The sequence below is a fragment of the Chrysoperla carnea genome, chromosome 1 (assembly GCF_905475395.1).
Source record: "Chrysoperla carnea chromosome 1, inChrCarn1.1, whole genome shotgun sequence".
Taxonomy (NCBI): Eukaryota; Metazoa; Arthropoda; class Insecta; order Neuroptera; family Chrysopidae; genus Chrysoperla; species Chrysoperla carnea.
The window spans coordinates 44,184,198-44,200,933 of NC_058337.1; positions in this window are offsets into that span (position 1 = coordinate 44,184,198).

A 16,736-nucleotide genomic window follows, 5' to 3' on the forward strand; every position below is an offset into this window, starting at 1 on the left:
TTTTTTTTTTTTTTAAATAATTTTCACATAATTTTTTTATTTGTTTTTAAATTCAACAATAAATATTACAAGGAACTGGTTTCTTTAAACACAAAATCACAACTAAAATTTATTTTCATAAAAAAAACTTTTGTTTATAATTATTAAAAATTTTTTTCAATTTCCACCACTTTTTTATTTAAAACGAAAAAAGGAAATAGAAAAGTGCAAATAAATATTTGTCATTTTATATGAAAATGGACTACACATGTATAATATAATCAGATGAGATTTTAAGATCGAATGATTAAATAGTGGGTAAAACCAATTTTTAAATATGTGAATCAATATTTCATATGTTGTGTGTTTTTTTTTTATAAGCAATTCTAAGTAAGATCTTAGGAAGAGAGAAATCTTTTTTAAATTTATTGATGAATAAGTTTATTTATTTAATATGATCTTGTCCCACTCTTTTTCATATTCAAAAATTCTGCTACATGTTATAAAACACATGTATGGGAATGTTGTCAAGGTCGGTCATACTTTTGATGCCATAACTTTCTATATAAAGTTTTTGGGAAAACCAAGCCCTTGACTGCAAATGTCTGGAGAAAAGGAATATTTTTCTACTTACCACAAATTGGTTAGTTTTAATAAATTAGAAAAGCCTATTTTTATGTCTTCGAGAAATTTGAAGTATTTTCTAGAAATGTTGTTTTAGAATGAGAATCTATGAAGCTCTGAAATGAATTTTAAACACCAAAGAGCGAGAGACTCCACAGTAGGAATTACTCCTTTTACTTTAATTTCTATATTTGTAATTTAAGAAAACTCGTAGCGCAGGAACTGCGTCAGCTAAGCGAATTCCCTCAGATATGGAAAAAAACACATTTTTCTTAAAATCGAATATTAATTTTTCAAGAATTTTTATTTCGAAAACTAAACATCTAGAGAAAGAAATAGAAGAGTAATTTTTTGCCTGAAACTGATCAAAAAATTACAAAATATTTTTTCTCACCTCCGTGCAGAAAATGTTAACTTTCTTGCCTACTGTGCAAAACGAAATTGGCGCTTTCCGCCTCCGCCGTGGAGAAAAATAGTATACACACCACGAGAAGTAAAGAATGTCTCAGATCCCATGGTCACCCGAGGCGAAGCCGAGGATGACACACATTTTTTTAAAACTCTTTCCATAATTTTTGTGCCACGGATTGAAAAGCATGTATATGTAAGTATTACCAAGACTTTTTAGTTAAAAATTTTTATGATTACAAAAAAGTTTATTATCTTTAAAAAATTACAAAAACAAACAAATTAAATATTACATATAAGTGATCAAAAAACTAAAAAATTACGGTGGTTCACTTAGACAGCAGTCCGACCTAGACAACTCTCCCTTAGATTTTATTAATATGTGTAAATTTAAATATTAATAGTAACAATAATATAAACATAAAATTTTTAAAGTTTCAATTGAATTTTTTGAGTTTATTTTCAAAACAACATATTTGTAAATTCGCGAGTAATATATATTTGATTTTTATTTGATTGGCCTGTATAAATAGCCAGGATGTATCATTTCCATGTTTTCAAAAATTTTCATGCAGGCGGGTATTTTGGTCATTTCTAGTTTTTTAAGAATATTGCAAAAACATCTAATATGTATGGAAAAATGGCATGTATAAAAAAATTCCATGCATATCAAATGAATCCTTTCATTTGAAGATTTAAGTACCTATTTTTATAATTATTATGCATTTTTATATGATAGTTATACTTGAAGAATTGTGGTCGATTATACAATAAAGTACAAAAATAATGTAGTTACAATTATTGTTATTTTTGGAGTCGGTGTTAGCCAAGTTGATGTAGCAAACTGTTCTGTCACAGTTATATTGGCTAACACCGACTCCAAAAATAACGATAATTGTAACTACATTAATTTTTTACCTTTTAGTGCATATTTATTTATTTTGGAATAGTTTTTTCGTTTGAAGTAGGTTTTGTTTTTGTTACAAATTTTTTTATTAAAGTTTTTATTAATTAACTATACATGCAGAAAAATAAGGTTTTATTCCAAAATTTTAGTTAAATTTCGGCAGTACGTTCATCTAATAAATAAATGACGTTGTATTTATCAAACTCAAATACAGTCATGGGTGTACCAAGCTTTTGGACATAGGAATGGCAAAACAAGAATTTTTGGCCAAGAGGGGGAAAATCAGAAACTTTTGGTCTCAAAATTAATTTAGTCAACTAAATAAATGGTAAATTAAAATCCAAGGGGTTGGTTATCCTGATCTACCTCCTCCTCCTTGGAGTACAACTACGATACTATGCTAGGAAATTAATATTTATTTTTTTGTTCAAGCAAATATTACTTCTGTAGTAGATCGTTTATTTATATAAATGTCAGTTTTATGTAAATTGTTATTGTTGTAAAACTTATATCTTATGTATAATTTGATTCGTTCTAATTTTCTAACTCATATTGAAGAAGAAGCAGAAGTAATTCGTTATTTTAAAAGGTGGTTAGTAATTTTGTGTTAAGAATTGATTCAAAAAGTCATTAAAACTAATTTTGAAACTAATAAAAAAATTGAATCCGTTAACTTTCGAATTCATCTCTCTCAAGGTTGGAATTTGTTCGTTAAACTCAAACAAAACGTACCACACAGGAACACAAAAGTCACTGAAAATTGATAATTAAGAAAAATTACATCCCCTCATTTTTGAATCTACTAATCTCCTATCATTGTTATTGAAATTTATATCGGATTACCTCCAAAGCATACCCGTTCTAATAGAAAAAGAATAACCAAAATCGGTTCATAATTAGCGCAGACATCGCTTAACACACCAAAAAACGAATTGATAGCCTTCTTGTTTTTCGTTGGTTAAAAATAGATATCATTTATCCTTTATTGATCAGAATTAATATATACCAACTACTCCTAGAGAGCCTATCAAGTTTTGCATATTTTAAATTGGAGATTTATTGTTTTGTCTCGTGATATTATTATATCATTTGAAAATAAATAACAGCAGTTTTTGAAAGTATGATAAAATGTAAAAACTCGATAAATTATTATCATCAAATTTTTTATTGAATTTCGTCTTTATTTATGCTCATCCTGTACTATTCTGCTAAAAGATCGAAAATTAATAACTTTGTATCATTACATTAGTAAGAGCAGTATTGATCGATTTAGGTCATATTGATGTTATTTCAATTTTTTTAAATTCACAAATCTGGACAGGGCTGACCAAAGTGGTAGGTGTAAATAAAAAATTTATTAATTAAATTTAAAATATTTCATCGATTTTTCAAGAGCAGTGTATTATCTGTAATTGTAGAAAAGATGGAAATTTGGAACACAAATTCAGTGCGCATATTAAAAGACCTTCTTAACATTGAGGACATAGTATCAATTGGGAAAATCAAAAACCACCTTCCTGTTCATTTTGAATGCTTTAAAAATTCGATAATCTATTTTAAACGAGGAAAAGTTGTTTATTTTTAGTTAAAGTTTTCTTATTTTGTTGATTTTAAGCATTCAGTTAGTTTAAGAATTGCTACATTCCATTTTTTTTGTCTTTATTGTTATTTTACTAATTGTATAATTTCTACGTATAATCAGCAATTTTAATTGTTGAAATACCATGTGCATGTACATTACACACAAAATATATATATATATATATATATATATATATATATATTGCATAATACACGTATACATACTATATTATATTCAAACCTAATTTTCGCCTGTGATGTTTACGAAAAAATTTTGGTCTATCTCTTACGATTCAAAGGGTGGGATCTACGGATCCAATACCTTGAACTTTATTACTCATTTACGAGATCAACTTCATTCACGTACTGCGTACGTAAAAAAATTTCAGCTTTATATTCCTTTTGGTTTTTGAGTTACCATGATCACAGACGGATTGTCGGATGGACAACCGGAAATCGATTATTTAGATGATTTTATGAACAACTATACTAAAATTATGTTCATATAATTTTCAGCGTTACAAACTTGGGACTAAACTTCGTATACCTTGATATATTTCATATACCTACATATACATGGTATAATAAAATTTAAGGAATTCCCAATGGCATATCCTTCATGTCGGCAGCAACTAAGTAGAACAAATTTGTCGATTTTATATAAAACTGGAAAACGCAGAAAATATGATACAAATTTTTATTTGAGATATTTTGATATCCCTGACTTTGTCTGTGGAGAACATATTATATTTGTTTATATAAACGATCATGCTTTTTCAAATATTGTGATACAGAATTATAACAATAACAAAATTTTCATTCGATGTTTAAAAGTTAGTCACGATCATTTTTAGAAAAGACACTTTTAGGTAAGTATACATCAGAAAATAAGCAATAATTATCCATCTGAAATAAATTAATAACAGGCGTTTAAATTAGTTTCCTGTTTTAAAATGAAGGAAATAGTTACACATCTACTTTCTTCTACAGGTGATTTCAAAAATATCGAAAATATGAGGATTAATAATAATATTATTATGTTTAGATTTCCAAATAAAAAAGTATGCTTGGAAAATTTAAAATAAAAGAAAGGTGTGCGTGACATCTATATTCGTTTAATAATAATAACAAAATATATTTCGCTTGAAAAACAAATTTGTTTCAGAAACTGGGGAAATGATGTATATTAAAATGTAGTTGTTGCTTCAAAAAATTGTTGGTGCTATTCTCAGAGAAATTTAACAATTACAGGTTGACTTCAAGTTGGATCTTAAAGTTATTTTGTAGATGTATTGTGGATAGCTCATATGTGGAGTTTAAATGTTCTAGCTCAATGACGTCCAATTTTTTGTCACTTATACTTCATAATAACTCTAATACCTACTCAAAGTCGAAAATCAATTAATGCAAAATTAGTTACTTTTAAAACAGTAGTAGGCCAATGCGGTTTGAACAGACCTGATCTAGGTGATTTCGCTTCCAAAAATCGGACTACGCACACGCAAACACATCACTTCATGCATTAAAAATGATAATTTTGAAATCAAAGAATCTTAAAATGTAAAAATCCGATTAAAAATCACCATCGAATATTTGGTAGATTTTGACTTTATAATACCTCTACCTTACTTATGTAGAGATAAAAAAGTTATCCGAAGTTTAAGTAGCTGTTAAATATAACTTATGGACAAAATAATTCCATATTTTGATCTAGAACAAATTTTACAACAGAGAATGGAATCAACAAATTCACTAAATTTTAATTTTGAAAAATACAATTTTTTTCAAAGGATATTTTTACTTATCGTTAACATCCAGGAATATACATATACAGAATATGAAATGAATAGCTCCGAGGTATGTCTCGGTCAACAAACATTTTAATTCTAAAAACCATCACTAATGATAAGCATGCATATTTACAGACATGTAAATTTAAACAGAATACCATCACTGTTCCTTAAATAGAACACCGATAATAAACTAAGACTCGATATAGTAATTCTTTATTAAAATTTAAATCCTTGTATTAGTTTCGGTTGTAGCTTACTTCTAAAGCACTAAAATTATAAACAAGTCTAAAAACTCCCTTTTCAAACACTTTTACTAGTAGTGTAATCAACTCGATTCACATTAGAATATAATAAATATAACTATACCATTTACTTAAGATCACAATTTGGTGGAGGGAATGGGAAGAAGTGTATTAGTTGTATAGGGATAAAGCTAGCGTACATTTTTATGAATTATTTGAAACAAATTGAAACTTTGGTTGAACGTAGTTCGTAGATACTCTAACAACACTGAGAAAATATAACATATTAAGACAGCTACCCTTCTTAGGTTTTCTTGTTTTCTCATTCCAACACTTCACCAATCTTTCAATCACAATTTTTAAAACTCGAATCATAGAACCGCTGCTTTGTTTAGTATTGGACAAAAATCGATAAGGTTGGAGTCTTAATTATTTCTTAATTAAAATTGGAGAGAAATCAGATAATCATCAATTTTAACTTGTTGGGGCAGCTAAAAGTTTACCGAGCCTATAACTTAAAAATGGCAGCTATCTCAATAACGTCCTTGCATCGATGTTATTATAATACTTTAAAACTACGCATGCATAAACTTTTGAGTTAAACGTACATTATCTTCTGATAAGAATAAGAGAGAAATCAGATAATCATAAATTTTGTGTTGATGAGGAAATTTTAAATTTGCTGAGCCCATAACTTAAAAATGACAGCTCTCTCAATAAAATCGTTGCTCAGAGTTGTTAAACTACCTAAGGACCACGTAAATTTTTAAATAAATAAGTATAAAAAGTACGCTTTAAACTTAAGAGCGCTTAAAATTACATTAATTTTTCCTATTTATATATTTATAAAAATTTTTAAAAACTAAGAAAAGAGGCTTTTATTAAAATATGAATTCAAAAACACAAATAATTTTGGTTTTATTTATAGATACGTAATTCTTTTCGAATGAAAATTAACCAAAATTTTTTAGTGATAAATACCTCAATTTGTTCATCTAAGAGTTAAAGTTTTATGAAAAACGAATGTTGTTCTTTACAGCAAAGCTATAGGTACCATGTATATATGTAATATGCAAGGTATACTAAGTTTAGTCCAAAGTTTGTAACGCGTAAAAATGTTAATGCTATGAAAAAAATTTTGGTATAGGTGTTTATAAAATCACCTAATTAGTCCATTTTCGGTTGTCTGCCCGTCTGTCCGTTTGTCTGCCAACACGATAACTCGAAAGCGAAAAAAGATATCAAGCTGAAATTGTTACAGCGTTTTCCCGTGAGAGCGCAAATCAGGCGTAAATTGTATAGCATGTATATATGTGTAATGTGACATGTATGTATGTGTATTGTGATAGAGTAATCAACACTGTCTTTTAATGATATTTCAACAATTAACTCAGTCAATTGTTTGTTTTCACTTGTTTTTTTCTATATTTATTTATTTAAATCTTGCATGCAAGTAAACTGTTAACATTTTTATACAGGAGTCTTATCTTTTAATATCAACGGATATTACATATTTAGGCTTATATTATGGGTTGTATTACAAATATTTAAAATAACATTAGTGAAAATTTTAGTTTTAACGCCATGAAACCTCTATAATCTATGTAGCAACATAAAGTAACAACTAACTCAATTAATTGTCTAGATAACTTAGAAATAATTATTATACAGTGTCAATGATCAAACTATTTTTAATTATTTTAATAAAAAATTGCACCCCATACATCCATAATAAATAAAGTTTTTTGCAATATGTGTACTATTGACTGAAGCTTAATTTTAGCTGAAATTGTAGAGAGTGCACAGATTATGATAAAATGCTTTAAACAAGCTTTTTTTCAAAAGGTCCTTTTACCCATTTGACAGATTTTGCTGATCACGAACTCAAAGTAATTTTTACATCTAGCAAGTGCTATAAAAATTTAGCACACTTCTTTTTTTCGTGTTTGAGAAAGCATGTTCATGGACGGATAGCTAGACAGACAGATAAGCGGACAGACATGAGTGGGCTATAATTAAACGATTTTACTCACATCAATATAAAAAAAAATTTTTTCTATCGACAATTTTTCTAACCGTTATAGACTTCAGTTTAAAAATAGACTCCTGATGTATACCTACATATATGCAGGATATAAATATTTTATTATGGTCATGAAGCAGTTTTTCAAAAAATTGCATTTTTAAGAGTGTTTTGTAAAAGTCGAGCAAAATGATTTCTGAACATATCGTCTTAACAGAATAGAAATATACCTTTCATACTCCATAAGCAGTCACATTGGTCGCATACGCAATTTCAAGTGTGTGGTAATCATTTAATCAATAAAACTATCTGATGCACTAAATAAACCTTCTGCTGATTTGAAGTTTCTTGATTGCGGTATAATAATTGAACAGGAAATTCTAGTTGTGAACTTTGATACTAGGGTGGAAGCGCTGGGAAGGGTAAGTATTATTTCCTTGCGCTCCCACAAAAACATAAAATAATTTTTAAAAGTTTTATTACCTCGATGATTTTTAAAATCTATTTTCACTGGCTGCAAAGAATTATTTTAACTTTCGTTCTCATATGGATTAAAGATTACTAAAACTAGTGTCAAGAATAAAAACTTCAGACAACTCTGTTTGACTATACTTTGTCTTTATCGATGCCAAAAAAATATTCCTCATTACGTTGTAGCCTATAATGTACATGGAAGTAAAATTTCTTAAACAAATATATACCTACATTAAACATTTATTTTTAGAATTTTCATTTATAGCTTTTTGATTGTACTTTGTGACGTCAAGGAACGATCAAGCAAATGTTAATTACTATTTAAATTATATGAAAATATAATATCTTTAATGTTATAAAATTCATGGTTTCATTTATTATAGGTAAACCGCTCTACAAATATATTTTTATACCATGTATATGAAATATACGAAGGTATATTAAGTTTAGTCCCAAGTTTGTAACGCTTAAAAATATTGATACCATGAACTAAATTTTGGTATAGGTGCTCATAAAATCAACTGATTAGGCCATTTCCGGTTACCTGTCTGTTGTCTGTTTGTCCGTCTGTCATCGCGATTACTCAAAAACGAAGAGAGATACATATCAAGCTGAAATTTTTATTGTATGCTTAGGACGTAAAAAGTGAGGTCAAGTTCGTAAATGAGCAACATAGGACAATTGTGTCTACTCTTGTAAACTTATCTTGTAAACCGTTAGAGATAGAACAAAAGTTTAAATGTAAAGAATATTCCTTATAAAAAAATAAACAACTTTTTTTGAAACATTTTTGCGTAAAAATCACTGTTTATCCGTGCGAGCGCAAATTTTATAGTATGTATGGTATGGCTATATCAGTTATATATGTGTGGCATGTATGTATGTGTAATATGACAGAGTTATCAACACTGTCTATACATGGTATTTCAACAATTAACTCAGTCAATTGTTTGTTTTCACTTGTTTCTAGTTATTTTCAGTTATTAGAAGTTTATCTTTAAACGCTATGGCTACCGTATCGTATATGTGTTATAATGAAATATACATACGTAGCATGTACTACTTTCGAAATGCTTGTAGTATGTATTAAGTTACTAAACCTAGACAAATAGGAATTTTCAAATATTTTGCTTCAAAAGAGTGAATAAAAGAAAGCCCTAAATTTCTTTTTAAAATTTCAATTGTTTCTACGACTTTGATTTGAAGTCGAAGTGCCGCTGTTAGGAACAAAATAGGACATTGAATTGAGTTCATCCTATTCAAAAATGTAAATTATATAAAAATAGATTAATTGATACAAAAAGTATACAAAATTTTCATTTGGAGATAATTTATTGTAATATATAAAATCACCTGATCATGGGGATTCCCGAAACATTATTTACGGACAAAAGGACAAAACAATTGAATTGACTATTCAGCGCTTTTACACAGTGATTTGTTCCTGAAGCAATCGTTACTTAAAGTACCGACCGATAGAAAAGCGTTCAACAATGATTTTAAAAAAGGTTAAAAAATACCTAAAATGTGAAACCAAAACCACAAATTTAAATAAAATTCAACCGCATGTTTACTTGAATGAATGAATGAATGAATGCATACCACTAAAGGTAGAACGAGCACCAAGGCAAGTTTAGACTTGTGGTTGAAATTATTTCTACCTTTTATTTTCGACTTTGATCATGAAATTTTGTTATAACTTGATGAATGTAGACGAAAAATAGGTAATTAATTTAAATAGTTTTTTTAAATTACCACCGACTTGTTTTGGCGAAATCTATGAAAACATATCATCCACCTATCCACCTATACATTTTCCATATACCTACTTTAGACCTATGTTAAATATGCCTACTTTTGAAGTTAGTTATTTATTTTAATAATCAAGAAACCCCCCTCCCCTAAAATTTTCAGAATTGATTTAGACTTAGGCCAATTTCATATTTTAAAAAATCAAGCCTTTTATCTAAATTTGTCCTTGTGCTCGTACATCCTTAAGTGTATACTGTATATACATATTTATTGTTTTTTGATATCATGCTGAAAATATAAAAACAGTTCTTTTATTGTATTATGTATGTGCAGAGGAGTGCTTCATCACAAGTTTGAGCAAATACATATTACTTCTTGTTACATGCTTGCTTTATTGGACGACTTCCTTTTATTTTGAGGTTTGCATTTGAAGCTCCGTTGGTTAAAGCCTAACAACTGCCAAAAATTATATGCATGATGTACTCAGAAAAAAAAAGGCTGCTCCGAAATAATCAGCGAATAGAGGTGATCACGTGAACAGTTACTCCTTCAGCATCAGGAACCTAGCAGCATAATTTTAGTTTAAAATCACTCAGTTTATTTCCCAATTCTTCTGCAACAATTCATTAGCCCATTCTAGAATAATTCAATAATTTATGGTAATAACAGATAATGCGATTTTTTCGATGTAGAAAATCTTTTTCTAATTATTTTCAGTTATTAGAAGTTTTTCTTTAGATGCTTTAATGAAAAAAATAAAAAAATTAAAATAAATCAATTAAAATTTTTCTAAGATCATTACTTTTTGCCTGAACCCTAAAAACATTACCGAAGCCATTGGGTACTCCGTTAATAAGCTATGATTACTATTTTGAAGAAACGTTTTTAAACTAACAAATACTTGCCCTTTCTAACATTAATATTTTTAAACAGATCACATTTCTTTGAAAATAATCTATTAGTTAATGTCACCTATGCTTGTTATTTACGTATTTAAATAAATATGTCTCTCACGGATTGTTAAACAATGCCTGTTCTTTGTAATATTTAACATTTAGTAAACTACGTCAATACGATGACATCATTCATGAGACATATTGAAATTCATCAAATATAAACTACTGATTTGCAAATTTGAAATGCAAATAAATAGAAATCAGTTATTAGTTGAATTAGTTAGTAGAATTTTGAATTATTTAGTTGAATGTGAATTTGTCTTTATCGTTTTCCGCATTACCACCTTCACTGCTTGTATAATTACGGACAATTCTTCGGTTACCGTATTCGTTGTGTGCGTAGTCATGGTAGGGGCAATAAAATCGATGCTAGCGCTTCCAGTGAAAAATTTTGGCATTAAAGGACGCTGTTATGACTAATTTGCAATTCTTTGCATGTTAATGTTATAGAAATGTCAAATTAAAATTATTGAAAAACACTAATTAATTAAACTTAATGCATTAAAAATTGTGAAAATAAGAAATCCAATTGCACAAATATTATTTTTCAAATGTAAATTATCATAATTATTTATTTAAATTTGCGTGACAGTAATATTAAATTTTGAATGTAAGTGATAAATACAATCCATACAATTATATATGCATCTATACAATTCTATAATTAAAGTGCGAATCGGTTGTCAAAAATTAAATTTGGTCGAAATTTCTGATGCGACGAAAATTTAGTTCCTAAGACACGAGTTCTCGATGTATATTCGCCCACAAACTAATAACTCTGAGTTTGTAATAAAATATAAACGTTAACTTAAAAAATATCCCAAAAAAAATTTTCTATCGACTTGGCAGACAAAATGAGTATACAAAATTTAGACTAATATAACCTTATTTAATCTTAAAGTACATCGTAATGTATATTCATAAAAAAATTTAATTAATTTTCTTTTTCTAATTTATATTCAATACTACACCCACGCGTTTATCATATCTTTCAAGTACTTTTCATTATTTTCAAAAGGTAATAAAAACTAGGTAGGCAAAGAATTTTATGCCTGGTTGATGTCAAGGAGTCTGGTCCAATGTTTTGTTATCGAAATACAGTATGAGCTAAGTTAATTTTCGTCTTCGGCAAAATCTGCATTCTTTAATTAACTAAAGTGAACTAAAAGTCTGAAGCATTTATATTTATGGCTAATGCCCACGCCTAGCCTCGATGTAACATCATATCGACGTTTTAAATGTTAGGAATTAGGTCAAATCTGTTCGGTAGGTCAAAATCAAGTCTTAATAATTAACTCTTAGTGGTAACATCGTGCCAGATATAACATCAAGTCTCGATTTAACCTTCGATTTCAGATATTGAACCAAGCTATATGGTATCATCTTTCAATTCAAGCTTTTGATTATCTGTTCTATACGGAGTGAACCTTTTTAATCTAGGCACTGTATTAAATCCATACACTGCGTGAATATAAAAGTTTGAGCCACAACAAAAATCATTCTTTTTGTGAATGTTATTTTGAACCCATACAAATAATATCAGTATTTTAGATTGGAAAATAACTATGTCAAGCAGGTACTATTTCAATAATATTTCTTAGCAGTCGGAAAGTAATTTCCATGTAATTTCCAAGAACTTGATAAGTGTTTCATTTTTTATTAGTATAAAATTCAGATAAAAATTTTTATTTTAATTTAGTTTTCTTGGAAAATGATAATTCAAATTGTGTTTTTATAGAAATAATTTCCTAGTTGTTATTAGAAAATCAAATATTTTAACAGATGTTCAAATGAATCAGATACACAAATGTGGTCTATTTCATCTTATTAAAATATTAAACATCCAAAAAGTAATAAAACGACTACACAATTTACTGGTGTGCAATTTGTTTAACAATTTAATTTTAATAGCTGAGATGTGTGAAGTTAGCCTTCCATCTTTATAAACACACATTCTTCAAGTTTTCGAATAAATTAATTTCGGTTTCCTATTTGAAAGCGGTGTTTCTATCGGTTTTTCTTTTTCCGTTTAATAATTTTGCTTATTAATTTTTCTAGAAAAAGCGCTACTCAGTATTGTTGTATGAACTTCTTTAGGCAAGTTATATTCATTGCCAAACCAAGCTAAATTGACACTTTTGACTTATACTGCTGTATCTATTTTCGTTATTTAGAATCCTCAACAAAAATAGAAATCCATTTTGTGAAAAATTTTTAGGAGCTAAAATTCTAATTAGTACTTCGAGTTCGAGTTTTCTTTATAATTGCCATTAAATTTTTTTAAGTCACCTTGGTAGGTAATTCATGCAATTTCAAACATCAAATTCTCAACAATTTTTCTTGTACAAAAAAAATGTAATTATAGATTTTTTTCCGTTTGGTGATGTAAAAGAAATTAATTTTGAAAATAATTAATAATTTTTAAGTACACTGGGTAGCGCTTTTTCTAGAAAAAATAATAAACTGCCAATAGTAATAAAAATTTTCATGAAAAATAATTTTTGTATTTGGCAATCACTTTTATCATTATTATATGTTTATATGAACTTTTTGCTTATTCTGAGCTAGAAAACATGTACCTAAAATAGTGCCGTGTAATTTTGAAACACCCTATATAAAACTGTAATAAATTAAAATGTATTTTAATTGAACGTATTAAATACAATAAGTCATTAAACCAGATAAAAATAAATAAGAGTTATATTAACAATACGTTAATAAATAAATATAATATTAATTAATTACAATAAATACTTATAATAAACATATATTATATACAATACCACAGTGATTATTTCCTGCAGTAGGGGGCTTTTAAATATTATATTTTAAATACAAGTAAGTAATTTATGTACCGTACCTCTACATCGAGCCATTTCCTATCGTTTGACATAACAGATAAACTGATAAATACATTTAATTAATTAATTGCTACTAGAAAATATCATAATTTTCTTTTAAATTAAGGAAATAAGAGCAGAAGTAGCTATACTTTCAGTTTGATATTTTCTAATATTTATAAGTAAAATGAATTCTGAAATTTTAAGGGAGAGCTGTCCGGTAATTTAAAAAAATTATTGGCTTCAAAGATTGGCGTCTTTAACATTGGTCTTAAGGCAAAGTGCCTGGTAGACGAGATATTTTGCTAATTTTCACTGAGATTTGAGCATAGAAAAAAACTTCTAATTCTATTCTAATCTAATTAAAAATTATTAAAGTAATTTCAGGTAAAAAATTTTATTTTAAATTATATTTTCACTTTTGATGATAAATTATGGCATAACAAATTTAGACGAAAACTACTAATGAACCGAATAAATAAATGAACCGATTTTGATTTTTTGTTTGAAAGGTAATTTGATATAGAGTGTTTTGGCTATGTTTCAAAAAAAATATTCACATCAAATTGAAGAGTATTGCCTCTTATAATTGTTATTGGGAACGACAGCCTAAGTTCGAACTTGAAACATAGCTAAGAAAACATCTGATCTGGTTCAGGTTCATACGTTTAGGAGCTAGAATATCGTAGACAGTACACAAACACGTTAAACTTTGTTGGTCGGAGGATAAAAAGCCAACACACAAAACTTCCCTGCGCCAACACCAAAAATACACGTAAATGTAAATGAAATATATTACTGGACTGATTATTGTAAAAATCAATAGAGTCCTATTCAGATATTTTATTAATAAAATTTAAGAACCAAAATATACCAAATAATATTACAAAAATTTATTGAATTATTTTTCGTAAAATTGGTTTAAAACAAGTGAAAACAAACAATTGACTGAGTTAATTTCACATTTAAACTTTTGTTCTATCTCTAACGGTTTACAAGACCCAACTGACCTATGTTGCTCCTTTACGAACTTGATCTCAATATTTACGTCCTCAGCACGCTATAAAAATTTCAGCTTGATATATCTCTTCGTTTTTGAGTAATCGTGATGACAGACGGGCAGACGACAGAGAGACAAGTGAAAATGGACTAGTTAGGTGATTCTATGAAAACCTATACCAAAATTGTTTTCGTAGCATCAATATTTTTAAGCGTAACAAACTTGGGACTAAACTTAATATACTATGTATATTTCATATATACATATGGTATAAAAATTAATATAAATCAAAATTATTAATTCACTACATACCAGAAATAATATTATATTAAAATTATTCTAAACATAAATAATATCATTTTAGAGAGAAAATCTTCATTTCAATATACATAATTTAAAATATTCAAATTTTAAAAATAGACACATAAAAATCACACGTTAACATTATTAGAATTATAAAAAACTCACTTAATATTTTTATTATTCTTAAAATAAATAATAAATATTAATGATATAAATTTTTCTTTTTACAATTTATAAAATAAAACTATTTATAAGTCCTTTTAAATTATAAAACTCGCGTAATTAGTTAATTATTATTATTTCACATTTTAATTTATACAACAATATTATATATATATAATTAATTTAAATAACTACAAAACACTGAATGAATTATGAAAAATAAATAATAATACGACACAACCACTACACTATTGAGTATATATTATTATGTATAACAAACACAAAAAATAACATATATTTTAGTGATGTGTTTTAGTTGTTATATGTGTTAGAATGCGCGGATTTCAGCGAGCATGTATGTTTATTATTAAGAAGCCGCATCAAGCACAATATTACTAAGAAAATCATAAACAAGACACATTAGGTACATGACCTTCATATACCAGACCAATACTGTTCTGATTAAGTACGTAAATTTTTTTCTTCAAAATTAGTTTTAACCCGAATGGACTCGCGTCAACCGTTCGGAAACCCTAGGTCGCGCGATGAGAGATTTGCTCACGCACTGCACGTTCATTATTATTTGCCATTGTAAAACATAACCTCTACATAATTTTAAATAAATTTATTTGTTCATGCACTAGCTGATTAAAAGTAATTTAATTACGTGATTATTGATTGAAAATATTTGGGCTGAGAAATAGTCTAAATAATTAAATACATTTTAACTAATTTCACCATATTTCAATCACAAGTTTTTTTAAATAACTGAGTACGACTTACATTAAACTAACGAAGGTACACGATCAGGCTCGAAAATTTCCTAAGTTAATAATTTTTTTGCTTTTACCTTTACTCTCGTGATAAGAGAAATTCTGACAATTTCTGAAGAACTTAAAAAAATTCTGAAGAATTCATAATTCGTAAATAGACAAGTGAAATTTACAAAATTAAAAAAATCCCCTAGAAACTTCGGGTACGGAACCCTAAATTCGCATTTGAAACGTAACTAAGGACACTCTCTATTAAATTACCTTTCTTAGACGCTTCTCCAAACTGAATCGATTTTGAGGATCATCGTCTATTTTTTAGTTGTTCCGAGTACGAACTCTAAACTCGCACAAAAAAATTTTTTTTAAACATCACTGTTTACCCACGAGGGCGCTTATTAGGTGCAAATTTTATAGTATGCATTAATATGGGAATATCAGTGTGTGTTTAGCTATTTAAAAGTGGATATCTTTTTTTATTAACGTGACGTCAAAAAACAAGCGATTGCTTCATCAACACTGTCTTTACATGGTATTTCAACAATTAACTCAGTCAATTGTTTGTTTTCACTTGTTGCAATTGTATTCTTATATCTATGATAAAATTTTTATATTGAATAAACAACTTTACAATTATTAGAATGTTTTTTTCAATTTCTTTTTGATGAAGATTAAAAACGAGTAATTCAACGTTAACAATCTAACCCAAAAATTCATTTGTCGATGAGAAACTTCCGATCTTTGTTACCAACTTATTATAATATTTGGAATATTTATATTCAATTTTAATATTTATTTTCAATATAGGCAAAATAGAAGTAGCAAATAGCCTAGGAAAAGTAAATTTTTTGTTACAGATTTGTTAACAGTTTAAATAAACTAAAAAAAGTAACTTTTGTAACATGCTGAATTAAAAAGTAGA